Consider the following 25,218-nt stretch of genomic DNA (forward strand, 5'->3'; position numbering starts at 1 on the left):
TAAATTTAATGGGAAACTTCATAACTTCCATTTCAAATGCAGATTCTAGCTGTATGTAAGTTCATTAGGTTGTTTAGTTTTGGGGTCTGGTCAATTTTGGTTATGATGTTTTTATGTATTTCAAAGGATTTTTAAATTAATAACATAAAAAAACTGATTCTGACTTTGTGGAAAGACAGTTTTTAAAAATAAGTCATGTTTCATTTTCCTTTATAAATTAATTTCTTTCAAAACCAGAGACATAAAGAATCTTTCATCGTTCTAGCCCTTATAATTAATTATTGACATATCAAATGCCCTTTTTAAAAAAATTCTGTAGAAAAAAAACCTCTCTTATTGATTAAAGAGTCTAACAACATTTTAAACCAGATTGTTTTGGGGAAACACTGCAGATAAGAGTCAGAAAAGATTACCTTTTAATATTGTGTAACATTTGGAAACATTTTGGAAACATTTGTACCATTTGATCTTCTATGCTGCATAAGCAAATTAGGGAGGAGGGGCTTGTAAGCATTAGTCTCTCAATGGAGGATTAAAAACTGAAGGGCCTGAGAGGTTGAAGTAGGGGATGCTGTGGTCCTCATTTCCCCATGTCTGTCATTTGTGGGGTGCTTCCCACTAATCCCTCGTAAATAGATAGAGCCCCAAGCTTGCACCCCAAGAGACTGCGGGAGGTCACCAAGAGACTTTATGACCTGAAAGTGAGGTGAGGACAGGGCTTGGTTGTAGGGAATATCCACTCTGAGAGGCTCTCTAGTGAGCTGACTGCTTTCTGATCAGATGCTTGCCATAGGAGGAGTGACCCCAACTTCAGGAATACTGGATAGCCAACAGTGAGACCTTGCATGGGTTGACCTCTGCCAGAGAACAAGGGAAGATCATGGGATAAAGAGGGAGGACATGCTTGCCTACAAAAGGGCCATGGCTCAGGAATCCCCCAACCCCAGTGATGGGGTGATAGAAGAATCATCAAGTCAACAAGAACCCCGGGGTTGCCCTGAGAAAAAGAGATGGCTGTAAGTATCTTTCATGGCTATAGAAACCCCCAGTGTCCTATTATATTAGTCCAGATTTTTGACTTCTCATGCCAAGGCCCCAGGAGTCAGAAATCCCACAACTATCAGAAGGAAGATAGAAGCAAAGCAGCAAATAAGGATGCAATAGTGTGCTCATACCTGCGTGGCAGGTCCAATCGTGAGGCCTTTTGAGCCCAAGACAGTGGAAGTTTTAAGTTTGAGATCAACTGTAGTATGGTACTGCACATGCTTTATCAAAATATGATGCACTTTCTAAAACTGTAACAAATGAATGTTATCTATTTTCAGAACAGAAAACACACAGGACTATGGGGCTTTCCAAGGCATAAAGTACCCGACCCCTAAGAGTCGATTAAATGGGAAAATGAGGGAAGAGGAGTGTGCATTGACACGTTGCTGCAATTCTTTGTGAATGTGTTGATTTATCTCTCTACCACATACACAGGGGTCATTGAAATGTACAGGAATCATGGAGGAATCCTCCGTCCTAAAGTGTTGCCCTCAAAACTGAAGCCCTTTGATTGGTTCTCCTCCCATTACCACCCTAACCCTACACAGTGCTGGGTGATGTTGCTGTGTCCCTGTTAAGGATATAAGTGTTTTTATTTCTTCTCCCATGTCCTGGCCCTTGATCTTTACAGTGAGTGATTTCTCGGTTACTAGGAAAAGCAGGTGAGTGTTAAGCTTACTTCATGGGCAGAGAGGCTGGGCTCCTATCTGCTGCGAGCTATCACATACTTCCTCGGGCTGTAGTTCAGAAGCCTATTCCCCAGAGGTCTCAAGGTCTGTCTACTCCCATTTCTCCCCAGCTGTTCCCCTAAACTGGCCTGCTTGGATAGCTGTCTTTGTTTGTGGCTCTGGTATGCAGCCCCTCTCTGCTGCCCCTGCATGCCTTCCCAGTTAATGGAAGGGCTGGCATCCTTACACCTTAGTCATGCTCAATTCATCTCAGTAGACCAGGTCAGCCAAGCCAACATTTACTCAGGCCCAAAGCCATTGGGCAGAGTCTTTTACAACATCAACAGCACCAGCCAATGAGGAGGCTTGTTTAGTTCAAGTTCATTACCTTTTGGGATCTCTGCCCAGGACCGCAGGGTGAGTCCATGGCATTCCATTGCAAGGTATAGTGACCACCTCTTGGCCAGCTTAAGAGTCCCATGGATTCAAATGAAGCCAGTTTGGTGTCATTTCATTTGGCTTGAAAGGCTGGAAGCCTGGGTGTTTCTCAGAATTTGGACCTGTTGCTGTAAAGCACAAAGTGAGAAATCCCTCATTGACTATCTAGTTCCACATGAATGTTTAGTGGGGAAGCTGGGAGGTCTATGCTGGGAGGATGCAGGGGAGATTGGCATAGGTGACACCTTCTTTTTATACCTTTAAAATTCAACTTAGAACTCTAACCCCTGTGAGGGAGTGTTGGCTGGAGTCATTATGAAACACAACATGTAATCCACACATGTCATCCAGGGCTGCCTGGAAAAATCAACACATGGGACATCCCAGCTCCAGTGTTCTTTCAGGGGTCACACTAAGGTTGAATTCCATTGTCATTTCCATATACTAATAAATTTGCTCTTTATTTTTTTTATTTGGGGCTGGGAAGATGTTCAGCAGATAAGGGCACTTGTTATATAACCATGAGAACCTGAGTTCAAGTCAGGAGCTCCTATATACAAACTGGATTTGGCCATGTGCAGATCTGACACTCTACCACTGTTAGGGTTGGGGACAAAGAAAGAAAGACCACTGGCTGCCAGTCTGGCTCCATTGTCTATCTCAAGGCAACACAGTGTAGAATGATGGAGCAGGACACTGTAGGTTGTCCTCTGGTCTCCGTTTGCATATATTACACACATGCATGCATGCATGCACACATGCACACACATACACACTCGATGTTGAGATTTCCTGATTATGAACTTGCTGCAAAAGTACAGTAATCAAAACGGTATGTTGCTGCCACAAAGACAGATGTGAGACCAAAGGGACAGCAGAAGAGCATGGAGACAGACCCATGGAGACAGGCCCATGGAGACAGGCCCATGGAGACAGGTCTATGGAGACAGGCCCATGGAGACAGGCCCATGGAGACAGGTCTATGGAGACAGGCCCATGGAGACAGGCCCATGGAGACAGGTCCATGGAAACAGGCCCATGGAGACAGGCCCATGGAGACAGGCCCATGGAAACAGGCCCATGGAGACAGGCCCATGGAGACAGGTCCATGGAAACAGGTCCATGGAGACAAGACCATGTTAGCTTGGCTATAATTAAATGATGTGCATTTCTCATGAGGAGTATATTGTTGGATAACCTGGATGTCCACATGCAATAGAAAAAAGGTCGGAATATATCTTTTATTGTATAAAAAGATTTATCAGAGACCAAGTATAAGAGATAATAACACTGTAAAGATCTTCAAAAAAAGCAAAAGAGAAGCCTCATTATATTATATTTGTCAATGACCTCTTGGATATGACCCCCAAACTAGAAGCAGCAGGAAGAAAAAAGCAAAGCATATTTTAATAAATCAAAACTTCTATATAGCAAAGATCACTATCGAGAGAGAGAGAATGTAGCCACAGGATGGGAAAGAAACTATCTTCAAAACATATATATGATATGATAATGGGTTATAGCGTTCACAATAGACAAACATAATAAAACAAATCCTACAATGCAACAAAAAAATTGCAGAAACAAAGCCCAAATTCCAACACTCTAAATTAAAAAGTAGATTTTCTCCAAATCACATTCATGGCCAGTAAGAACATGAAGGTATGACAATACCCAGTGACACTAAAGAGACATCAAGTAAAAAAAAAAAAAAATATATATAATTTAAATGTGTGAATGATATATATATATATATATATATATAATACACACATACACACATGTACATGATATAATATTATTCAGCCTAAAAAAAAGAAAATAAAATTTTGATGAAAGCTATAATGTAAATGATCACGAAGACATTGTGCTAAGTGAAATAACCCTGCATGAAAGTTCAAATACTGTTCTACTACACTGAAATGGGAACCTGAAGGATTCCAGCTCACAGAAACACCAAGGTACAGAGGACAGCATTTACCAGTGACTTGGAAGTGAGTTTGGAAAGATGGAAACTTCTGGCAATGAATGATAGTGCTCATTGCATATCAGTAACATCCTTAATATCAATGAACTGCATACTAAAAATAATTCAAATGGGCCGGGTGGAGTTGGTACACCCAGCACTTGGGAAGCAGAGGCAGGCAGATATCTGTGAGTTTAAGGCTAGCCTGATCTACAGAGTGAGTTCCAGGACAGCCAGGGCTGCACAGAGAAACCCTGTCTTGAAACCAAACCCCCAATAAATCAAATGGCAAGCAGTACTATGTAGCTCCTACCACAGCACTCACTTGTAGGCTGAGAACTAAGAAGGTTGATTTTAAAAAGGTGGAAAAAATTCCCCTGGGAAAGACCCATGATGAAAATATTACTGATTTTGTGGGGTGTACTGGTTAATAGTTCAAATGAATTGGGCTGTTGTGGAACACATGGTACTTGGGAAGCAGAGGCAGGCAAATATCTGTGACTTTGAGGCAGGCCTGGCCTACAGAGTGAGTTCAGAGTGAACTAATTTATCAGAAAAGCTCTCGTAGACTCTGAGTTGGTGAATGAGCATAGCTTGTCACCTTGAAGCTTGGGTAGCAGAATAGGCAGCTGTCCTAATTTGCTTTCTAATGCTGTGGTAAAACACTGACTAAAAGCAGCTTGAGGAAGAAAGGGTTTATTTCTACATACTAGTCATAGGTTATGATTCATCATGGAGGGAAGCAAAGGCAGGAATCAGGAGGCAAGACCTAAAATAGAAACCTTGGAGGGATGCTGCTTGCTGGCTTGCTTTCCGTGGCTCACCCTCCTTATGTGGTCCAAGACTATCTGCCTAGAGATGCTATTGCCCATAGTGGGCTGGATTCTCCTACATTAATTAGTAGCCAATAAATTCATCACAGACATGCCCACCAGCCAATCTGATGGAGGCAGTTCCTCAGCTGAGACTCCATTTTCCCAGGAGTTGACAAGTTGACGACTTCAGCTAACTGTCACAGTGGCAGGCAGGATTTGGTCCTTGGTAGTGGGTTCCTGATCATTCATTTATAACAGTTGTTCTTAGCCTATGAGTTACAACCTGTTTGGGGGGGTGTCTATTCCTTTCATAGGGGTTGCATATGAGATATCTTGCATAGCAGATATTGATGTTACAATTCATAACACTGGAAAAATTACACTTATGAAGTAGCTAGCAATGAAAATAATTTTGTAGTTGATCACCACAACATGAGGAAGTGTATTAAAGGGTCACATGTGGAATTAGGAAAGTTGAGAACCACTAGTCTACAGTATACTGAGCAGTTCTTGTCTCAGAAGAGGTCATATTTAAAAGTCAGATATTATTTACTGCTTCACAGTATTGCTATACTAATTGAAGAGAATGATGAAGAAAAGTACCTGGTATTTACTATATGATAAAGCACATGGTATTTACTATATAATTATACTCTTTAAACCATGGCGTAATGGGGATATACAATACTGGGTATAAATGAACAATATGATAGAGAAAGGCAAGCCATCTTGGCACTGAATGTTGACTGGCTTGGTGGCCCACAGTTTGGTGGCTATTGCCCACAGACCTATGACCTCACCATGAACGGATGGGACTGATGTTCTATCTCAGTAATATTACTCAGCACTTACTATCGGCTGCTGATGGCACCAAGCATTACCTTATAGAGCCACATTCTTGAATCCTTTGGCCAGTCCTTCAAGCATGTTTTCGGCATCATCCCCAACCAGTTCTACTGAAAGCCCTTGGGAGAGGCTGATGAGCTCCATTCAGGTTTCCTCCCTAGGTGGTTTCAACGCTGCTGCAATGTGAGGTCCACTGCTATGTATAAAGAGTCGGTCACCTCTCCACTTGCTTTGATGGGGACGGAGTTCATGACTTAGAAAGGGGACCACCTCTACTTTTAACTGCTCTGCCCTGACACCCCTGCCTCAAAAGTACATATCATGTTATACATGGTGTATGTGCACGTGCATGTGTGGGAGTGTGTGTGTTTGTGTGTGTGTGTGTTTGTGTGTGTTGGGAAGGGAGGATTATGCAAATTTTTCTTGTTCTCACCATGTCAGCAAAGGATGAGGCAGAGAGTCGATGCTCGTCAAGTACTGGAAGGGACTCATGCGTTTGGAGCATCCAGGCAGGCCCAGGTGCAAGCGAGGGTCACATATTTAAATCTAAAATTGGATGTGGGGGTTAGGCTGGTTGTCTAGTCAAAAATCTAAGGTTCGGGGCCATCCAGCTCTCTTTGTTCTATTTGTCTCTGAACTTGGTTTAGTGGCAGCATCTTTTCATTAGGAGAACATTAGTGTGGGCAATTCTCCATTTGGCTACAATTCTCTGTGTGTGTCAACACACATGAAGAGACACTTCCTTCTTCCATTGCCCAGAGCCACACTAGTTCATGGACACATAGTTTCTGCATGATTCCAACTTCCCCAGAAGTAGAAGACCCCTCCCAGTCATCCTCAGCACAGATCCTTGGATCCTTTATAGACAAGTCCTTGGGAGGCAGAGAAGCTTGGAAACATCTACTCAATTAGTGTTGGTCTGCTTTGGAGGTGCTACTCCTGGGTAGCCAAGGAGTCTTTGGTTTCCCAGGTAACCCTGAGAGCACTGAGGCTAGATCACTTCAGGATACTGACTGAAGGAACAGAAGCCTTGCCTGGCATGTGAGTTGAGCTGGGGTTGGAACTGGAGGGAGCTCCTCCAGCAGGCCCTCACAGAGAGAGATCAGATCTCTCTTCAACATTCATGGTCAAAAGAAGTTGTGAGTGGCAGGGTCTTTCCACCAGGATTCAGTCTTGTTCCCAGCATGTCACACCTGGAAAATTAAACCATACTTTCTAAAGACCTTCTATGCCTAAGTCAAGGTCAGCGTGGAACATCAGAAGGTAGAAGAAGAATTTCTCTTTAGGTGTGCTCAATTGCATAGGCTGAGGAGAGGCTGATGTGCACACAAATACATTACCTAACTAGTGAAAAAGCTGAGGAAGCCATTTGTTTTTTCTTGCATTACACCTCTCAACATTTATCCCCAATGGGCCTTCCTGATGCTTCTTCATTTTGAGATTAGGTTATGATTCCTTTCTAACTACTGTAGTTGTGTTTACTTGGCAGTGGAATTGGTGATGATAATCTTCAAAAAGATTTTAAAATAAAGCCCTGAACACTGATACTGATTCATTTATATGCCAGGTCAGGCTGTCTGTATTTTACTCCGCACAGCTGGGAAAATGGGAGCAGGGGGTCATAAGAGATGTTGGTTAGGAAAAACAATAGATCCAAATAATGTGATCTCTTCTCTTATTGCAGGCTAGTAGAAAGGCATTGGCCACCACTATGGATGCTTCTGGGTACCAGCCCCATGTTCTAGAGCAGGGAATGAATTGATGGTGATACAAATGATGCAGAGTATATTAAAAGTGAATTTTATGAACAGCGCTACAGCTAGCTGGAAAACAACTGCACTGTGAGGACCTTGTTGTCCCCTAGATTCCTCGACCACTTGCTGGCTGGTGTTGCCCAGCTTTTTGATGGACTCACAACATTGCTTACTGGCCACTCTAAAGAAGTAAATAGTCATGTGACTTTAGCTAGCAGTGGACCAGTATGACTCAAATGTGAACTTATGCATAATTGTCTAGCAGAACCTCTTCCCTCATGACTTTGACAAATGAGCACAGAGTCCTTGAAGCAAAGTCATGGGCATGTGTGAAAGTACTGATGAATTTGTCATCCTAAATGTGATATTCAGGATTCCATTTTTTGTTCTTGTGCTGAGATACTCAACTGTGGTGAGCATTGTAATGTCTTCATGCAAAAGTACTGTGTCCCCTCTTCTCTGCTGGTCTCACTGGAGACAGACATAAGTAATTCATTTTCGATTCTGACTTCTGCATAATTTTGTGTGTAGACACTGAACACATCGGTGGCTGACTGGACTTGAAAGACAGGCAGTGGGCAAAGGTCTCGTGGGCACAGGAAACAACTAAGTCAAGGTGCAGAACTGGGAGCAGGGTTCTCAGAACCCTGTGTGGTTGGATTGAAGGATGTCAGGAGGAATATAATGGGGTATCAATTGCTGGGGGGTATTTTATCACATGTGAAACAGGAAGTCCTTGGTGGTGCCTTAGCCTGAGAATGATTGGGTTTGATCAGTGTTCTGTGGATGAAAACAGTTACAGGCACAGGAGATAAACTGGGCTGCAAGGGGCTGGCAACAGGCCATTCATGTGGGTACCTGTATTCCTTTTAGAAAAAAGGGTATTGGTGACATTGACAGAGGGGGATGGGCTGTACCAGGTGAGGTGGGGGTCACTAAAAGGGCAGGATAATCTGTGGTGATGGGAAATGAGTTGTTGATGTCTTCACCTCAGTTGAGAACCTCTTTATGTCCATGTAAACACATGCTTTGTGTAGCTCTGATGGGCTTTCCCCAAAACCTCCCTGGGATGTGGGCAGCTGAGGTATCTGTGGAATGAGGTGAGATTGCACAACTCTGCAACTCTGTCTTCATTTGGTCCAGTCCAAGGTCTACTGCCTCTGAGAGAGAGAGAGAGAGAGAGAGAGAGAGAGAGAGAGAGAGAGAGAGTGTTGAATTGAAAATTCTAAAGATTAATCTCTGAAATCCAGCAGACAGGAAACTTGTAAGATGTTCTGGTTTATACCAGCATTTTGGGCTCCTCTCAAAATAGAGCAGACTGATTCAGGACCTCTAGCATAGAGGTAAGTGGAGTTCTTTTTTTAAAAGCTGAGGTTTTACTTTGTGTATTTATGCCTCTGTGCACATGCACAGAGCACACATAGAGGTCAGAGGACAACTCTTGGGAAGTGATTCTTTTTATCATGTAAGTCTCAAGGATTGGACTTAGGTCATCATGTTTGATGGCAATAGCCTTTATGTGCTGAGCCATTTCTATGGGTATTCTTATTAATGAGAGTAATTTCCTGACAATTTGACTCTAAGGCTACCGAAACCAAAGAAAATGTCATAGCCTCCTGGAGAGTCCATTTTTTCCTCTACATGGTGAAGTAACAAGGTCAAGCTGTGAGACTGCTGAGAAGATGGCTATGATGATAACGTCAGTGACAGTGGACAACAGTTTCTTCTCACATTGGGTTCCATACTAAACATTTATTTTTCTTGATTATTCCGTACAATAGCTCTCTGGAGTGAGTGTGGTGGTCTGAATAAAAATGGCCCCATAGGTTTCTACATTCCTATGCTTGATCTCCACTTGAAGAATATTTGGAAGGATTAGGGGATGCGGCCTTGATAGAGGAGGTCTCTTGGTGGGAGTGGGCTTTAAGGTTTCAAAAACCTATGCTAGACTTAGTCCATCATGGACTCACCCCCTGAAACTATAAGCAAGCCCCCAGTTAGATGTTTTCCTTTATGAGTTGCCTTGGTCATAGTGTCTCTTCACAGCAATAGAACAGTGACTAGAACAGTAGATTCCTGTACAACTTACAGATGAGAAAAACACATCCTAGGGAGGTGAGATCACTTGCCAAAAGTTACTTTCCATGAGTTAGAAGAGGCAGGTGGGATTTTTAGCCAAGCCTGACCTTGTCACAAGCCATTATTTTTAACTCCTAAGCTTTACTACATTTACCCCAGAACCATAGACATGATAGATTTTTGTCATTGTGTTCAGGTAAATTGGGCAACACTGCCTGTCCTGATTAACAATGCAGACTTTTATGATGGATCTAATCTATTAAAGCAAAGCAGCGATAGGAAGAACTTCATAAGGAGCCACTGTGCTAGCATGAAGTTACCTCTTGAGGAGGCCAACCATACCAACTTGCTGTGAGTCCAGGGTCCTTGCCTCCCAAGCAGCTTTCAAACTGTAGAGAAAACTCTACACACAGGATAAAGCCCACTAGGATGTCCTGTCCCCCTTAAATAAAAACATAGAACCATCTAGCTTTGGGTCTTCAGGCATGGCCAAGTCCAGCAGTTCAAAAGATGCTGTTACCCTCTGTTTTCCCATGTCCATTCCATTCTCAGACAGGATGTCCATTCATGCATCAGACTTACAGCTCTTCTCACATCTTCTGTGGAAATAATGCCTCTTTTCAACAACTGACATGAGAAGTTTGAAGTTGAATCCCTTTGGTTTTGACATCCTGCCCCTGAATCTTTGCTTAAGAGTTGGACCATGTTAAGTGACATGAAAATTGTTTGATGAGGAAGGAAATTGTTTACCCTGAGAACAAAGAACTTAATCTAGGAGATAAGAAGAGGGTAGGTACCAACCAGTCAAAAGAGAAAGACATCCTCTTACATTGAGCTTTGTAGAATCCGGTAAGGAGAAGAGATATTGGGTAGGGTATGGGAACAGAAATGAAAGGACTCAGTGGATCTAGACCCTTAAATTCAGAACCAGAAGTTAAGTCCTGCAATCTACCTACCACATAAGCTGAGGCAAGAGAATTGCCAAATTTAAGGCTAGCCTGGGAAACATAGTGAGATGCTATATCTAAATAAAAAGTAAGAAGAGAGCTGAAGTATAAATCATTGATAGAGTGGTTACCTAGCAATGTAAGGGGCAATTCCTCTTATCTACCCCCATAACAAACAAACAAACAAACAAACAAACAAACTAACCAACCAAATCACCTAGTCCTGGAGTCATTGCTCAATGGTACATGATACAGAGCTTAACCAGCCAACTTGCTCAAGTCTCATTTCTGTGAGAGTGACTTGATATTTATCAGTTTTATATGGAGATTTCAATTAAAACTTAGAAAATATTCTATCTCTTAAAGGAGACAAATGATAAATACAGATACCCTGGGAAGTGGGTAGATTTAAGATCCAGTCAGTAGCAAAAGCACCTGCCTTGGTTTCGAGAAGAAAGCATTAGGGTTATAAGAAAAGCAGAGGAGCTGGGCAAAGAAGAGGACTCATAGGACACCTCAGATAAAGTTGTATGTAGGTGTGGACCATCCTGGGTTGCAAATTCTTGGTGTCATCAGCTAGTTCAGATAAGAGTTTCAGTCCAGAACATGGCTGTCTGTAGGGTTATGCAAAGAAGCTATGGTCAATGGTGTCTGTATTGATCCATAAGAGAGCCATTTTAGGATCTGAAGAAGAGGCTATCTCTGCCTCTCCCAGGGGCAACACAAGAGAAACATGGCTATTGTTGAAAGCCACTAGGAAGACTAGCAGAAAAATCAAGCCCTGCTCAATCTTGGCCCTGCCCACTAATGGGCTCTGAGTGCCTTCCATGTCCCTGACTGACACAGAAGAACTGAAACCCACATGACAGTTTTAACACTTAGGACCCAAGATACCTCGGTGAACCACAACCTAGGTAGGATATGGGATGATAAATATGTTTAGTAACTAGCTAATTGTAACCTGGAGGGGCCTTGATTTGTAGCATTTGCTCATTTCTGTGATATGGTATAAGTTTCCCCAATGTGACTTCATCATGTTTAGAGGTAGTAGAGATATCCAACTGTAGGCTATTGTTAATACTTTCAGCATGTGGACACAAAGGGTATAAATAATCACAAACTGTCAATTAGCTCAAGATACAAAGAAATAATCAGAAAGCAATGACTCCTGACTACTGATCTTTGTATATGATCTAAGCTAAGTACTGTGAGTTTGACTGATTTTAGAATCACCCAGAAGTTTGAGAAATACCTTGATGTGTATCTTTAAGGGTGTTTTCAGAGATGATTAACTGGAACAAAGCAAGAAGGGAGATCTGCTCTGCATGTGAGTGGTACCATCCCTTAGGCTGGAGGCCTAGCCTGAACACAATGGGGAAGGGGCAAACCAGCAGAGTCCTGATTTTCCTCTCTAACCCTCTCTGCTGATTCACCATGCTCTCCCCACTGTGATGGCCCAAACCCTCTGAAACCTTCAGACAAGGAGAGCTTTCTTCTTTCCAGTTGTTTCTGTCAACTATCTGCCACAGAAAAGTAACTAATGTATATATCTTATGCATGTTTGTAATTTTTAAAGTTCTTTATTTAGAGACAGGATTGCAAGGTATCCCAGGTTGACCATGAACTCGCTATGTAGCTGAGATCATCTTTGTATTCCTGACCCTCCTGCCTCCAGCTTCTAAGAGCCAGAATTGCAAACTTGCACCACAGTGCCAGTCATTATAGTTTGTTTGAAATATATTTAACAATCTGATTGATGGAAATCAAAGGTTAGGGAGGGGCTTTTGTGAGACCTTTCTGCCTGGCTCTAGCTCATGGCTGTTTTCCTGTTTTCACTCTTTCTGGGCTTAGCAGTGGTCATGTTCTTGCTTGTGCTTTCTGCTAAGTGAAGCAAGACCTTCATGTCTTCCTCTCCAACTTCTCAGAGAGTTGTGCAAAGCACAATGCAACAGCAACAGCAAACGTCACAAACAAACCTCGAGTGGGTAAGTAGCTCCTGGGTACAGCGTGGCAGTGGGGGTTTCAGAAAGGAATCCTAGGTTCCCTGCTCCAGGTTGATGCAGCTCACAATGCTTTTTGGTTCTGGCAGCCATTACACAAATGGCCATCTGCTTAATGACTGTTTTCATAGCTGGGCTGACCCTCCATGAGGACAGGGGTTTTGTCTGGCAACTCCCCCAAGCCCGGTGTTTGGCAAACAGTGCATGTTCAATCAATACTTGTTGATTCTGGCTGACTCTACAAAGTTTATAATGCTTTTCTAAACTATCCACACAAAAATACACAAATGCATTCTGCTGGAAAAATATTCCAACATTACAGATAGGGAGAAGTATCTTCCAAAGAGCCCCCATCCCAACAAGATCCATTAGGGTGAGGGCCACAGCCTTGGGTAGGCACATAGTGTTTACTTTTATTTATTTGCTTACAGATATATCTACAAATGTATATGATATCATTTTGAGGCTTAAACTTTGATTTTGAAGTAACCATTTATCTGCGAGATGTTTTCATAATGACACGGTGAGGTCCCTTGTCCTCTATCCCCAGTTGTTCCCAGGAGTCACTTCTTATATAACTACAAGACAGTATCAAAACCACAGACAGGCACTGGGGAATGTGTATAGTTTTTAGACTGTATTCCACAAGCAGATGTGTGTTGCTACCACCACAATCAAGATGTGGAATTATTCTGTCAACACACCATTCTAATTACATCATCACCCATCCGTCTGTAGTCTTACTTCTCCCCAAGCCACGATCTCTACTCATCTCATAGCCAGCCATTGGTCCATTGGTCTGCTCTCCAGTTCTGCACCTCTTCAGTCTCCTCAGCAATGTAACTATGACATCAGACTTCTAACTGCTTTTTTATTTCTCCCAAAATAATTGTTCTTGAAAGTAAAACTTTAAAAAAATGAATGATGTGCTGTTTCACACATGCTTTTTAATTAAGCCTCACATCTCAGAGGATGCTTCCCCTCAGAATACTCAGGTATGCTATTGTCCCCTGAACTCTCACATAATATTCTATAGATTGAAAAAGTCAGCATATCGTGAGAATATTGTTGCTAATAAGTTCAGTTCTCTCCATTCAAAGTCATGCTTACAATCTCCAGACCTGGGCCCAAAGTTCACCCCAAGATGCCATTAGCTAGACCTGGAAAGCAAAAGCAAACTGATCAGGAGTGTCCCTAAGAGTCCCCAGCAAGAATTTCAAATCATGAAATGAGTCACCCAGGGACTTAAAATTAGTTGGTATGTTTAGAGGTCACTCCTCATTTCTACCACCTGGAAAGAGGAATGAAGCTCTAGGGAAAGGATGAAAATAAAGAAAGTCTTCACAGTCACCTAGTCACTTTTGCTACTGCTCTGATAAGATGCATTGAAGAAAAATAGCTCAAAGCAAAAGAGATTTTTTTGTTTTTTGTTTACTTTCTCCCATCCCATTATCATGATGGGGGCCTAAAGCTCCACACTCAGGAAGCAGAGTACCATGATGCATGCAGTTGCTCAGCTACACTTCTCCACTTGTACAGTCCAGGATCTCACATAGGGAATGGTGTTGCCCACAGTGGTCTTCCTACCTCAGTGAAATCAAGATATCCTCCAGCAGCATTCCCAGAGACCCATTTCCTAGGTGATTGTAGTATCTGTCAAGCTATCTTAGTTGCTTACTAACATCAATTAGGGGCTTCCTCAGTGCTCCAGAAAGATGTGCTATACACATACATACGCTTAGATACCTCAGTGCAGGAAGATGTGATACAATGCCCGAAGTTTGTTGTTGTTATTGTTGTTTGTTTGTAATTGTTTTTTATTCCTTTGCAAGTATTGGTATTTTCTTTTGAGTGATGGGTGAATACTAAGGTATCCCACAGGCTGCCTTTGAAGGGTATTGGCTATAGGAGAACAGAGTGGAAGGAATCAGGTAGATGGGAACCCATAGAACGCTCATTGTAGCCCCACCAAGGCAGCATAAGTTTCAAACTCTTAGCTACACCCAGTCATGATTTCCAGGCCAGAAAGCTTGAACAAACCCACACTCTAAGCTCTCGTACCCAGACAAACCTGATCTGCAAACACCCGAGTCCCAGGCCCCTCTTACCTTCCCCCTTTTGCCTCTTCTCCTTCTCTCTTTCTTTCACCAGCCATGTTCTTAAAGCCTTTTTGTACAGAGTCTTAGGCCTGTTTGTTATCCATGTCTGGAAGGCTTGGGGCTTTATTTAGAGTTTTCTTATTCTTTGGGAGAATAAAACTGGGCTCATTTTAATAGATGAAACCAGGAATCTAAACTGAAAGCAGAGGCTGTGTAAACAAAGCTCTTTTATGTGGTGACTCCAAATGAGTTTACTGTAACAAAACCAGGGCAAGTAAATATGTGAGGTTTACAAACATAAACTGCAAAGTTGCTGAAGTGTGAGAAGAATTGTCGAAGGCCCTCCTGCCTCAACACTATGGCCTGGTCTCCTCCATTTGCATTTCTATTATAGTAATCTAGGGAGGAGGGAATGTTCTGGCAAAGGATCTCCAGTGGTAGGGCCAATCCTTCATTGGATCAGGAGGCATCCTGCAGGACCCACCAGGACCAATGGATCTCCATCCTTAGACCCATGAAGAAACTTGCTGGAGCTCATCACCTATATATCACACAATTTTGGAAGGGACTCTGAGAAATGACTTGCTTTGATCTCATGTCTCAGTGTAGAGGGCTGGCCAGTGAACATACAGAAGAATGATGAGAAAAAGTCCTCTAGAGACTGGGGCAATGTACTTGCTATATAAGCATGACAATCTGAATTCAGATTTCCCAGGACTCATACAAATGCTCTATGGGCTTGGTGGTGCCTGTATAATCCCAGAGGGGATCCTGGGACAAATGGCTAGCCAGAGTGACCAAATTGTTGAGCTATGAGTTTAACTGAGATACCCTACCTCAGCATAAAATGTGGAGCGTGATCAATGATACATGTCAACCTCTGGCCTCCACATGTGTACCCACTCTCATGTAAATACGTACACATACACATGCTCATACACTGTATCTACTATACACATACAGAAAAGAGAGGACTGAACATGTAGCTCAGTGCTAGAATTCTTGTTTCACTTAGACAGAGGGCAGTAGGGAGAGAGGGAGGGGAAGAAAGAGGGAGGAAGAAAGGGAGGAAAGGAGGGGGAAAGGAAGGAAAAGACAGAGATGGAGAGACAGAGACAAATAGACAGAGACAGGCAGACAGACAGACATACAGAGTGAGAACAGAAGTGGGGGAGGGAGAGAGAGCCTGCATATGCACATCAACTGTCCTTGTTGCTAGAGGGGAACATCTGTCCTTAAATCCACCAAAGGCTCAGGGTGTGGCCAGCAGGTGGAATTCATTAAAGATGAGCATCTTTGCCAGTGGGATTGGCGACCTGGCATCCAATCACTCTCCCAGAGAAAACAGCTAAATATGGCGTGCAGTTTCATCTGGGTGGTTCTGAGACAGTCAGTTGGTTTTGGAGCTGAGGGGTCGGGGTCAAGCCAGTATGAGCACTGTGGGAAAAGGGAGAACAGGGGAGGGGCAAATTAACCTCTCTGCTATGGTGTGCTAGTAAATATTTAACAATCAGCTCTCAGGACTGAGGGGAGACTGGTCTGCTGCCTTTGTGGCCTTCACTGGTACAAATACATCTAGCAGGGCCAAATGAAGGCTATCAAGTCCCGTGGCTCACAAAAGTTAAGAACATTTAACAGCCGCCTCTTCCTAGTTGTTATCCTCCCTCCTGCACATGGCTGCTTGTGTGGTACAGGAAGTGGACCATAGAGGGCTGGGAGTAAAGGGTACTGGGACTTTGTGGGAGAAAGTAGTATCAAAACCACATCTGCAGGAATTTTAAGCACATGGTTTCCCAATACTTGAATAGTGCCTGTCTTCCTTGTTGCACGGCAAGACCCATGTATAGGCTAACTAGCTAACTAGTACCTACTGTGCTGTGAATCTCCTAATAGAATTCAGTTGTGTTCTGATTGGTCCAGTGGTCTTTTAGATACTCTAATTGTAATACTCTCTGTACTCTAGATATTGGGTGAATTCTGTAATAGGAAGAATACCTTTCTACTCCCACCTCAGCATTTTGACTTCTGATAGTGGAGTCCAATAAGAGATTGCTTCCACCTGCCTCAGAGCTTGCTAACCATGGAGATAATGGGAATCATCATTTGAACAAGATTTTTGGATAAATTTTGTACAAACTCAATTTTTAAAATGACTTCCTGATGAGGTAGATTTCGCTGAGGAAAAGGCACTGGTAAATCTTGATAAAGTCTTCAGAGTTAAACATTTTAGTAATACCTGTACCCAAAATACACGTTATGTATTCCAGATGCCAAAATCTTATCAATAAATAAAATGGATTCTATGGATGGGCCTGACTGACTGACTGACTGAATGAATGAATGAATGAATGATGTTTCTACTGGCTGTACATTCTGTGAATCAGAGAGAGGCATGGGAACAGGGGAGCCAGGAGGAACCAATTATACTAGTTGGGGAGAGACAACAAGGACAGGATCAGAATGGGAAAGTCAGATCTTGAAGTACAACTGTAGCTTGTGTGTCCACCATTCAGTGCAGTGTCGCATGCTAGGTACCTTCCTGTGCACTGTCATGGGTGAGCTTTATAGCATAATCTCATTTCATCCAGAAGGTCTCAGCAGAAGAGCTGCTGTTGTCCATGTTTCTCAGAGTGATTCAGAGAAGATTACATGCTAAGCTTAGCACTAGGAGGCAGAATATTTGTGGCCGGAGTCTCCATTTCTTTGGGTTGGTTCTCCTTGGCCTCTGGTAGATCAGAGTTCAAGCCTCCACTGACTGAGGTAGGGCTTGAAGACCATCATGAAGGGGACTGGTGGGAAGCTGAGGGCAGTGTGATTCCTGCTGGATGAGCATTCGCAGCCGCCGCACTGGGAAATACGAGCCATGTCTGCTTGGTTCCTGGAAACTGTCATTGTTGCTGGAATATCCTGAGCACTCTCATGGACAGATGCTATCTGCTGGAGAAATGATTTCCTTATGACTCTTCAGTAGCTTCAGCCTTGCTTTTCGTTTTATCCCATGACCGTGTGGGGGTCAAATGAGGCTGGGAGCATGTGTTCTGGGAACTGGGGCTGTTTCCTTGGAGATAAAAGTCATCTGGGGTAATTAAAACTTCAGAATGAAAGGAGGTGATTTTGGAAGAATGTTCTCTGTGTCAGGCTTTTCTCCCTCCTCTTCCTCTTCCTCTTCCTCTTCTCTTCTCACAATTCTGCACAGAGATAATGACACAAAGTTATGAAAATAAAAGTCTTGTTGGCTGGGAGAGGTGCATACTTGTGTGGTGGGACAGATGGGGTTGGGGAGTCTGCCTTCTGCCAGCAGGCTGGCCTTCTTTGGAGGCAAACTTCTTGAGCCCCAGGATCTGGAACCAACATGACACAGTGTAATTAGCAAGTGGCTTAGTGTTTTTCAAAAAGTCTTTCTTTAAAGAATGTCCTGTGGGAAGTAAGAAGATAAGACACGGGGCCAGGGTAAAAGGAGTGAGCACCAACCAAATGACTTTGGCATGGGGCTTGTTCTTGTTGACCCACTTTTGTGTTGGTGAAATGAGGATGGTTCCTATGTCCCTATTGGAGTAGTAAATTGGTACAATTGCTATGGAGGACACAAGTTGACAAAGCATCACATGGGTAAATACTTTCCCCAGACTATCACAAAACACAAGGGCTTGGTGTTGTTACTATAACATAAATTACTTATTATACATTATTATAAATAATATATACTTATTGATATGCTTATACTGACTAAAGAGTAGGAAATGGCTTTAATATCCAAGAGATAGTTTGTATCTTACTGTAGAACTTTATATAGCATCTGTGGCGATTAGTTTTTGTCAACACAAACTGGAGTAATCTAGGAAGAAGAAACCTCAATTGACAAATTGTCTGCAGATTGGCCTATGAGCCTATGATCCTGTCTGTGAGGTTTTGTTTTGTTTTTTTGCTTGATGATTGATGTGAGATAGTCTATCCCACTGTGAGCAGCTCAATCCCTTAGAAGGTCATCTGGAATTAGATAACAAAGCAGGCTAAGCAAGCTAGTCCGCAGCACTCCTCCAAGGTCTCTGCTTCAGTTCCTGGCTCCCCTCAGCAATGAACTGTTGCTTGCAAGATGTAATAAATCCTTTCTCTCCAAGAGGCTTTTGGTTGGTATTTTATTGTCATAAGAGAAGTAAACCAGAAAAACTTCAAAATAGATAATTCTTATTTACTTATGTGAAATAAAATATTTTATATATGTATATATTTATATGTAATGGGGGTTGGTTCATGGGATTATAGAAGCCACACCATATCCTCAGTCTGCCATCTGAAAGCTGGTGAACTAAAGTTCAAAGTTTGATGTCTAAGACAAAAGGCCTGAGATTCCTGAGTGTGGATTCCCTTGTATAGAAGAAGATAGATGCCCCAAGATAGATGCACTCAGAGGAAGTGGGTTCTTACTTTTTTATTCCGTTGTGGCATGAGTAGTTAGTAGGATGGTCACTCAAGCTGGTGAGAGCCATCTTTATTGAGGCTACAGATTCAGATGAAATCACATCTGGAAAGAATGAGTGGAACTGGTCAAGGTTTCACCAGTAATGTGACATCACTCAGTTCAGGAGAGAGGTCATGTCGGCATCACCCTGGAAAATGCATTTTCAAAGGTCAAAATGAAAGCTCCAGGGCACTACTGTGAACCAGGTAAGGCCACACACATAGACTGCAGGGGCCCTTATGAATTTACAAAGTGTTGTGTGCACCACTTTCCCTCTTTGTAGCACCCTGATTGGCTTTTCTGCTTCATCCCTGGGCTCTGGTGCACACTTAGGTCCACTGCTTTGTTGAGTTGACTTCACAGCAGCTCTAGTTCACACAGCGCCATAAAGACTCAGAAAGCCAAAACCTATAAAAATCCTGTCTTTACTCTTGTCTCTTGACACACAGGTAATTTGGAATTCCCAGCACCATAAAGATCTCACCAGGTGTTGAAATGTGTGGAAAATGTCTTGAGTTGATGGGTCTGGGATGCCAGGCCCCCCTCCCCCCCACTCCTTGTTGCTCTGTCATTCACTGCCTTGTGTGGTTGCTCAGGATTGGCAAAATACATCCTGTGCTTTTCCCACTTCACACACTCTGTCTCACATGGCACCCTAATACCCCCACCACCTCCACCAGTTTGAAAGTGAAAGCTAATGCAGTTCTTGGCAACCTCTCTCCTTCTTGATGGTGTCGATTGCTGTGTGACTGGCATGTGGTTTTACAGTGGCTTTGCAGTTCTCTTGGCAGCACTCAGGCATTGCTTGTGTACCTACATATCTATTTATTAGCATATATGGGTCTTCCCAGCCTTAGTAGGTTTTAATGAGAACACTACTATTACCAATGGTAATAGTTGTCTCATTAAAATTAGGACAAGGGTCACTGAGAGGACTGAAGAAGGGGAGTGCTAAAGTAATGTGCCAAGCAAACATGGCAATCAGAGTCAATCCCTAGAACCTATATAAAGGTATATGGAGGCAACCTACTTCCCAAAGTCATTCTCTGACCTCCACAAGTACAGCATGGTAAGTGTGCCTACATACATACTTCAGATACATGCCTCCTCCCTTGAGGGAGTCTAAGAATAAACTGAACTCAGATGAGATTGTGTAGGACATTTATATTAACAGTAGGATGTAAATAAATACCTCAAGGTCACCTTGTTTGAATTGATAGGGCTGAGCTTGTGATAGCGCAGAGATTGCAGACTCTACAATTTAACTTTGAATTTCTCTCTTTACCCATGATTTGGTCATAAGGAGGCAAATGTTTTAAGGTAAACTTCACCCCTGCCATGATCTTCCATTAAGTCTCTGACACCCAGATCTGCTCAACAGCAAGAACAGGAGAGAAGGTGCCTTCTAAACAAAACTCAGGAACTCATGCTTTTCCTCCAACATAGGTGTTCCCTCTCTTCTACCTGCTACCCAAATGAAAATTGTAGAGTTGAATACGTCAGTGAATTAAAGTCTTTCAGTCTTCAAACGTACATTTCCCTTTGACATAAAGTTTTTATCTCTCAAGAGCCAGGGTGTGAAGAGGAGATTAAATTTTTATTTTTTTTATATATATATTTAATATTTTTCTTTAAATGCTACATAAAACACAAAAGCAGATATATGCATTGACTTTTGGGTGATGTTTTGATATACATTGTGCAATGTTTAAGTCAAAATTTATCATCTTCCTAAGACATGTGTATCATTTCTTTATAGTGAAAATACCCAGAATTCTTTCCTCTAGCCACTTAAGATAGAAAGTAGATAGTGTAGGTAGCTATAGTCACCACACACAAAACACACAAAAAACCCAGGTCCTCTTTCTCTTATTTAACTGTAACTTGTTACCCACTGATCAATTTTTACTCATCTCTCGCTTTTCATGGGTGTGCACCTCTATGTGCACAGATGCACATACATACATACATACATACATACATATGTATACACATACACACACATGCACATGCATGCACAGAGAAAAATGTCTGTTGCTCATTTTTAAGCAGTTGATATTGAAATAATGGTAGGGTGTATACAGGAGAAAAGGCCTAGAAGCTAAGAGCAGGTACTAGGCATATAGAGAATATGGATTTAGTTCTCAGAGCTCACATTGGGCATCTTATAAGGGCAGATAATTCCAGCCACAGGAGATCCTTAACCTCTGGCCACCATGGGTACCTGCCGTCATGTACACATACTCTTACAAAGTCACATGTGCATACAGATAATTGAAAACAAAACTTTATAAATGTTTGGAATTCCTTATGTAGACTGCATATTTTGAGACATATATTCCCCCCCCATTCCATATGTAGGTTGTCTTTTCATGCTGATAGTTTTTTACTTTTGCAAGTCTTCTGAGTTTTCCATAATTCTATTTACTTTTGGTTTTGTTTTTTGCCTAGGGAGGGTCCTGTCCAAGCTGTTCCCCATTCTAAATGTCTTCTCTGTGTTTTCTTCTAGTAGTTTTTTAGTTTGAGGTCTTGATATTTAAGACTTCTGAAGACTTCCATTCATTTTCAGTTGATTTTTACAAGTGTTAAGAAATAGAAGTAGAGTTTTATTTTTCTCCATGTGAATGCCAGTTACCCTAGTCCTGCTTTTGAGGATGTTGCCCTTCCATTGGTTAAGGGACTATGATTTTATAGGTTTCCTACCTTTCTCAAACATTGCAAATCATGTTGGTCCTGAAGTATAATTGGTGTGCCTTCAACCTCTGATGCTACCAATGTTGTTGAAAGAGTTGCTTCCACCTTGGAAGGTCAGATCTGGGCAGCTTAGGGTAGTTCACAGGGCCCTCCATGTACACCCGTCTGTATTCATCCCTTAGCATTGCTAGCACCTCCTAAACTTCTCTCCTTTGGTTGAACTTCTTTCCAATCCGTTTGTACATCCTGCTCTCCAAAGCCTCTGAGCCTCTATTTGAATAAGTCCTCTCTTCCTGGATCATTTTCTTCTTGTGTTAAAACTGACTCCTTTCCCGTATTGGTAAAACTAATTTATCCCTAGAGCTTCCGCACCGCTCACTTCCCATGGGAAGCCTGCGTGCTGTACCACATCTCAAGCATCTGTTCCAGGAATTGAGCCTCAGATCCCAAGTCCTCTGTACTTTTGATTATCACACTATTTAAGGCTTGATCCTTCTCTGATGATCTCTGACCCCTTTATCCTTTCAAGTTTATCTCTACAAAATCCCTGGCAAGAGTCTCCCAGAGAAGAACTTTTTTTTTTTTTCCTGTAAGGAAGGCTGCTGGCTAGCTGACCTTTTCAGTAAGGCCACTGCATAGCTGTATTGGTTCTTATAGTATGTGTGAACAGAACAGAAGAATTTTTGTAGAAGACTCTTCAATGCAGATATATATTGCATTGGAACACATAATTTTGGATTCTGGGATATAATTTGCCTACTCTCTTCCCTAGTCTCTGATTTATATGTGCACTTGAAAGAAGCTTTGTCATTTGCCCCTCCAAATGCAGGAGATGAAACATGTGCCATTGTGTTTATGTGTCTTCACACCTTTGGAGACGAGTACATGACAGACACTGTATGAAAGAAGGTGTCCAGCTGTTTGGGTCACTAGGGCATCTTCGTGTAGACAAAAGTAAATACTTCTGCGGTCTTATCTCTGCCTCTTCCCTCTTTTCTGCAATCATGGCAGAAACTCCTGGAGGCCCCACTGATTATTACTGGGCTGGTATTTTTCCATGTCAAATTGCTTTCCCTGTTTCAGCTGGTGGAAATTTTTGCTTGACTCCTTGTTTTCTAATCTCTTGACTCCCCCACCAACTCTGCCAACAACTTCCCCATATTTTCCCACAGCTTCCCTCCAGGGCTCCCTTCTTGCTTTTGTCTGCATCACTTCTGGCAAGAAGGGATGCTCCTCAGGCCAGCTTCAAGTTCTATGTCTTGGGAAGCCTGCTTGCCTTGGTGTGATATAGATGTAGCATCATCCAGCATGCCTCTATCCCCCCTTTAATGCTATACAAAACCGAGACTCCAATGAGACCTAATACCTGCTTCCTGCAGAGTGACTACACACACACTCATTCTACCTGTAATCATTCAGTCTCATGCCCAAGTCTATTCCTCTGACCTGGGTGTAACTAGCCTGGGTCATGTGGTATGTTCCTGGAGGACAGTGCACTTGAGTTTGCCACGTGTGTATGTGTGTCCATGTGTCAGCATGTAACTGAAGTGCCCTGGCTGGAACAGCTCTGCCATATGGTCTGTTTTACTCAGCCAGGTGTAAAATTTTGCCCTTGGCCAAGTCTACAAAATGTCTCTTTCAAACTGACTGTTCCTTTCCAATGTAAAAAGACCAGGAAAGGTGTTGAAACGCTTCAAGAATTGAGATGAGGGTCTTGGGGCACTGCCATGTCCTGCTCCAGAGAAGGGACCTGCCCTGTAGTTTCCAGCTCTCAGCCTCTCATGCTGGGCTTTTCAAAGGACTGGCATGGGAGATCTGTTCACTAGTCCCTTGGAACCATTTACAGAATCCAAGCTGCCCTTGGCTTCATGTGGAGAGAGACAGACTCTCCCCCCACAATGGCCCACTGTTTCCACGAAAGCCCAAAAGAAAGGCAAGAGGGAATAGGGCACAGCCAGCCCCTCTGTAGGAGGATAAAAGATCCCCTCGTCAACCCAAAGGCATCTCCTGTGTATAGCCTACAGAGCACTGTACCACACCAGGCTCTTTGATAGAGCTAGTGGCACAAAGGACATTGTATAGGGCTCTTGAGGCAGATTTAGGGCCAAGACTCCCCCCTAATACAGATCTTGGGAAGAAGAAACTACAGGAACGCAGGTTGCTCTTTGCATTTCACAATCTGCATTCAACAGTACGAGAACCTTCCAGCCCATTCCTGGCACCTGACAGGGTTTCTTCATTGCTGATACTATCCAAGCCTTCAGTCCATGTAGTTCTTAGGAAAATGGGGTTTAACAGCAACTAGTTATGGAATCAATCCTTGGGTGTCAGACTCCCTTGCTATCTCTACTTCCTGTTCCTTGCAGTTAAATTAATGTGCTTCCGGGACCTGAGTTCAGAGAAGTTTGAGGTGGATATTCTCTGTTCTTTATGGGTAAAACCCACATTGCCTCCCATAGTCTCAGCCAGGTCTCTAGGGAAGGCAGGAAGAGACAAGCCTTGCTTACCCTGTTCAAGGCCAGCCCAGATAGAGCCATTGGCATTGCTAAGTGTCTCTCTGGCCTCTTACCTCCTTTGGGAACATTTTTTTTCCAATGATCTTGCTGATCCTAAGCTCCTGGGAACTTAAGAAGCTCTCACTTTGAGCCAAACTGCTGATCTGACCACTAACCTAAGCTATCCTTAAGTTGCTTCCTCCTCCTCCTTCTCCTCTTCCTCCTCCTCCTCCTCTTCCTTCTCCTCCTCTTCCTCCCTCCCTCTCTCCCTCCCTCCCTCTCTCTCTCCCTCTCTCTCCCTCTCTCTCCCCCTCTCCCTCTCCCTCTCCCTTCCCCCCCTCATTGTGTGTGTGTGTGTGTGTGTGTGTGTTTTAAATCACCAAAGAGACTTTGAAATGCAAGTCTCTAGGCTGCACACAGAGATTGTGATTCTGTAGGTTGGGCTAGAGTCTGGGAAAGTTTACTCTATTAGGCCCGCAAACATCCTAGCAAAGTAGTCACCAGATTCTACTGGCTAGGTTACTGATAGGCACAAACTACCCCCACTTCCTGATAGACCTCTGTCTGCTGCTCAGACCTCTACTCTTTCTTCCTTTAAGCTGAAATGACAATTGCTTTTCTGTTGTTTCTTCAGATCCATGCTGTTCAGAAAGTGTTTCTGAGGTGAATCTTGTGTCAAGTTATTGTTCATGTGCTGTGTATGATGTTACTCAATAGACCACCCAGCATCTTCCCATCCCTCTTTCTTTGCCTTTACATGTTGTCTGTATGTTTTCATCACCAAGATGTATGACTGATCACATGTGTTCTATTTATGTATTTTCTTCCAGGAACTTTTATTCTGCCTCTTGCTGCTGTTGTTTTAGTTGTTCAGAACTCAACTGAATATGTAAAAAATATTGATTTGAACA

The sequence above is a fragment of the Grammomys surdaster genome, unplaced genomic scaffold (genome assembly GCF_004785775.1).
Source record: "Grammomys surdaster isolate TR1022 unplaced genomic scaffold, NIH_TR_1.0 125979, whole genome shotgun sequence".
Lineage (NCBI taxonomy): Eukaryota > Metazoa > Chordata > Mammalia > Rodentia > Muridae > Grammomys > Grammomys surdaster.